The sequence below is a fragment of the Leptinotarsa decemlineata genome, unplaced genomic scaffold (genome assembly GCF_025532065.1).
Source record: "Leptinotarsa decemlineata unplaced genomic scaffold, Ldec_3_MD MMD2_tig00001393_RagTag_RagTag, whole genome shotgun sequence".
NCBI lineage: Eukaryota > Metazoa > Arthropoda > Insecta > Coleoptera > Chrysomelidae > Leptinotarsa > Leptinotarsa decemlineata.
The window spans coordinates 5,653,140-5,658,474 of NW_027412562.1; positions in this window are offsets into that span (position 1 = coordinate 5,653,140).

The window sequence follows — 5,335 nt, forward strand, 5'->3', positions numbered from 1 at the left end:
GGCGTATGAAGTGAACATAAAAAACCCTTGAAATGATTTCATGATGGAATATATAGAAACTGTTCTTGAGTAAAATGCAATGTTTCTTATCAACGTCATTTGTTTTTAATACATATATAAGTGTATTTATTTAGGACATGATGTATTTTACACAAAGCAAATATGTTGTTTCACAACTTCATTGAGTTTTTAAAACCTACTATTCTCGTATCACGATGATACCATAATAAAATAAACCTGATGTCTATTGCATTTATATCTACTACATCCTTTCAAAGAATTGAACGAGATTTTCAGGAGAGTTAATTTTTTAACAAAAAATATTTTCGGCTTTCACTCCTTCATCCTTGTAGAAAAAATTGTGGAAAAGGTTCAAAGGAAGAAAGAAATCAAATAAGTTCGAAATGAACTGTGAAATTTTGCCTTTTTCATGTAACACATTTCATAGCAATCCTGTGAATGAAATCTGATCCAATTCCATAACGAATTTCTGGAGTTCAAACTCAATAATAATAATAATAATAATATTATTGCTTCTAAAAACGGGTTCACAGCAAGAAGTATGTGTGTGTGAGATTACAAAAAAATAAATCAATCAAATAACAATCTAACAGTGGATTGTAAAATCTTAAAAGTATAATAAAGTATTCACTCAATATAAATGAACGTAACCTGAGAATATTCCGGATATATTCTGAGATTTCTTTGGCTACCGGGATAGTTATATTCTCTAAAGCATTAATAAGTTCATCCAAATTCTGAAGGCATTGTTTATTATTAGTGTGAAGTTATCCACAACTTCACATCCACAGTTTATGACGAGGAACAATCGAACGGGGTTTAGAATGAGATTTGCGAACAGTGTTGCCTGATTGCAAATATTAAGAATTTTACCTGTATTTCGATGTAATCATATTAAAAACACGATATATTATTGAAACATGCCGAATAAATGAGTCAGCATTTTACATGAACTCATTCTATCGGACAACTGTCCCAATACGAGCATTAATACCAAAAAACATGTAAAATAAGAGTATTATGATAATCAGGAAAAATTTATTTGTACCAAAACAGGTACTATATGGGAATTGGAAAATTGGTTCCTCGGTAACAATTTTATGACTTGTAACTCAAAAGTATGTAATTTGAGATATCCTGAGTTTAACAATACCGTTCAGGAGCGAGTCTACAGAGGAGATATATATATATATATATATATATATATATATATATATATTCAATTTCTTAACATTGTATACAGTAAATATACATGAACATATAGAAATGAACACTGAGCAAATAAAATACTTCTTACGAGGCAAAATGATGTGCCTGTGTGTAAGGAATGAGAATATTGAATCTAACATTGAATGAGATTCATGCATTGAATTAAGTACTAAGATATAAATTCAAAATAGCTACATTTGAACAGAATATAAATGAATTAAACCAATCAATCTATTGAAATAAGTACTAGATATAGATAAGAATATAACTTTAAACTGGACATATTTGAACAGAATATGAAGAATCAAAATTTAACTAATGTATTGAATGAGTACTTACTTTTGAACCGGACACATTTGGAGATGATATAAATAAATTAAACAATCAATGGATATAGAGATTTCAATCATAAGGGTTCCAGACTACAAACAAATTAATACACAATATATATCCACAATCGTGAAAGTAAGTATTTAAATTTATATTTGTCTATGTATCTCTGCTCGTGGTATATTCTTGATTAATAATTTAATCTTTGTCATAAATTTTTTGAGATTTGATTCGCATCTTAAATTAACAGGAAGAAAACTGTACAGTTTTGGTCCTAAATGCCGGAAGGATTTCTGCTCAACTGATTTGAGATGGATGTCGACTCCAACAGACCTCCCTGTAAATTTAGTTCAGGAGCGAGTCTACAGAGGAGATGGATGTCGAGTTTACGACAGATCATTTATTCGACATGTTTCAATAATATATCGTGTTTTCAATATGATAACATCGAAATACAGGTAAAATTCTTAATTTTTGCAATCTGGCAACACTGTTCGCAAATCTCATTCTAAACCCTGTTCGATTGTTTCTCGTCATGAACTGTGGATGAAAAGTTGTGGGTGACTTCACACTAATTTGTTTATTTTGTTCCATAACAGTGTAAATCGGGCATTAGAAGATGATGTGAAATGAAATTTCAGCCTTATTACTATTGCAAACAGTGCATATTACACCTGGAACGATCGAATACACGATTCCATTCAATGTGAACTTAATTTTAAAATGATTGGCCATGCGTAACTGTGCAAGAGTGCGGGTAACTTGTAATAGCAGGGGAGCCCACGATGCAAAATGGGGATTTACTCGAGCGTCATTGAGACATATTAGGTTGGAAAGCTTAGATGACAAGAAGAAAAAAATGTTATATAATATATATCTATTCATCGGTGGGGGAACCGGCTATAGATTTTTGAATATGTAAAAAAATACTGTTGCATGGACATACTCGAGCGGGTCAGATATTGATAGCATCAATGTCCTACGAATTTTTAATAATGTTCGTATGTTAATCTGATCGTTTGCATGATGCGGGTAGTTGTACGTAAGGGTTGAAAGTAAAAAGAAAAAAAATGCAATCGATCGCGTCAGATTTTCTAAGGGGGTGTTAAGTGCAGCAAAAAAAGCTCTAATTCAATAATCTGACGATTTCGATCTGACACAAATTCGCGGCCATTATTATAATGTGCAAAAAAATTCGCCATTTTGAAATACTCAAGCGCGTCAGATTAAGATATATATGGTTCATCTTCATGTTTTAGACGTGCTGTCTCATAATCTGACGATTATCTAGAGGGATTCGTTTAATCTGACAAAAACAATATTTTTTTCATTTTTTTGATTAATTGAAATTGCTCATTAATTGAAAAGCTCAGAAAATAGCATGCAAATAAATAAGTGTATGTTTTTTAAGTAGAATACTTGTATTTATAAGAAAATAATTTTTTTAAATTATCAAAAAAATTTAATTTTCTATAATCAATTGATTAATTGATGAAAAAAAGATAAATGAAACTTTCTATGTTTTTTATCACTTTTATTTGTAACTAACGTTACTGCAGTTTCGTCCTATAAGGACATTTTATAATAATAATAATAATAATAATAATAATAATAATAATCTTAGCCGCACAGATGCAGAAGGCTGTCATTCTTGGCTCACTGCGTTTGCTCAGGGCACATGATTCTCGGACCCAATGATCACTTACCCCACGGTGTGGGGAGTGGTCATTGGTTGATTATGCTGGCGCGCCCTCCCGAATGTATCGGGGCTTCGGGGGATAGGGCCTGACCAGCGCACACTACGGTGAAAAAAAAAAATAATAATAATCTTTATTCAGCAGCAGATACATCAGTACAAAGAGAGAACAAAAAAAGAAACATAAAAAAAATATATAAATATATAAATACATATGAGATGCGCGCTGAAAAGGCGAAGTTCATCGTGAACATAGATATGCTCACAGATGGTCTTCCACTTAACCTAAACTTATACAATATATAAGGACATTTTCAAACTTATACACAATAATTAATTTGTAATAAACGTTACTGCAGTTTATATTACTGCAGTCCTATAAGGACATTTTCAAACTTATATATTGTATAAGTTTGAAAATGTCCTTATAGGACGAAACTGTAGTAACGTTAGTTACAAATAAAAGTGGTAAAAAACATAGAAAGTTTAATTTCTCTTTTCTTCATTATGATTTCCTACCACGTAGTAACGGCTACATCTATCAATTAATTGATTAAATAATCATCATCTTCATCTTCACACGAACGAGTCTCTGTGATCAGCTGTGATGACGTCATGGCAACAGAATTCAGAGTGGGGACGGAGTGAGAGACTAATAGATAGAGAAAAAGTGAATAGAGAATAGAGAAATAGAAACTCGGAGAGGGAAATATAGGTATCACACAGCTGCACGCATTACACTTTATCGACGAATTTTTGTTATTTCGGCTTGAGGAAATCGTCAGATTATGTATTTTTCGTTATCCTTGATTTATTTCCTTCAAAGTGATAAAAAATTAGCTACGCTCGAGAATGTCGAAATGACGTTATTTTTTTACAACTTCGCTGCTCTCCCCTTTCTTTACGTCACTCTCAAATTGTCAGATTACTGAAATATACACTTTTTAGCAGGTAATTAACTCACCCTACCTCAATCTGACGCGCTCGAGAATTTATGATGATCATTTTTTTTTACTAATCTGATCCTTTATCCCTCACAGGCGGTCTTATATATGGGGCTCATATTTGGTTGAGGCACTTAACCGGGTGCAAGGTATCCCCCTGTATAATAATCTGCCGCGCTTTAGTGAATCCCGAAATCCCCGCTTGGGCTCCCTATTACAAAGGTAACTTAACAGCAGATATGAGCTTGGTTCCTTCGAGCGAATTGTACATATACATATAAGGGTAACAAGATGCCGTAGATGGATCGTTGTTGTACAGATAACTGTATTATTTACTTACTATATTTCTCCTATTTGAATTCAAAGAGTGAGCAGTCATATCATTTGAAATTTCCAGAGATCCGCTATCAAAAAAAAAATTGCTTTACTTGAAGTGCCCAATTATATTTTGCATCAGTCGTATTCATTAATCTTATTTGTTTTTCAAAACAAAGTCTTGAATAACCATCACTCTCCATGGTAAGAATCTTGTACAGCCAGTTTGAGGTGATTTTAAAAAGTTTAACTCATCTCGTTTCCAAACGTACTATTGCGTCGGGTGTGTTAATAAGCAATAAAAGAATTATTTTCAAGAAACTGAGATGTACTCTCTCTAAAACTTCCAAATATCTAATGCGCCATACCGTAACGGAGTTGAACATAACACTCATTGCTAATGATTCAAATAAATTTTCTCGTGGACACCATGTGTCAATTTTAGCTTTAGACAAAATAGGGATTACAGGGACAATAGCTTGTTTTCCCTTAATACTAGTAACTGATGACATTTCCCGGAATAATCCTGACGAGGTTAAAGTTACTCCCAAATAAACATATTTGTTTGTTACCTCTAGTGGTTGTCCGTTAAAAGTTGAAATTAAAAGCAAAATTAGGTTTACGATATCCACCTCGAGCAAATTGTATAATTTTAGTTTTTTGTAAATTCAGTCAGCTCATTGTATATAGGCTGATTCACGGTGGATGGCACATTAGACGTTTCTGGTGAACCAGACAACGGATCACTTTGAAAATTTAATGGAGGGCATATTCGGACATTCTCTAGCCAACTAAAATATTTTCGACAATGCGGTGTTGC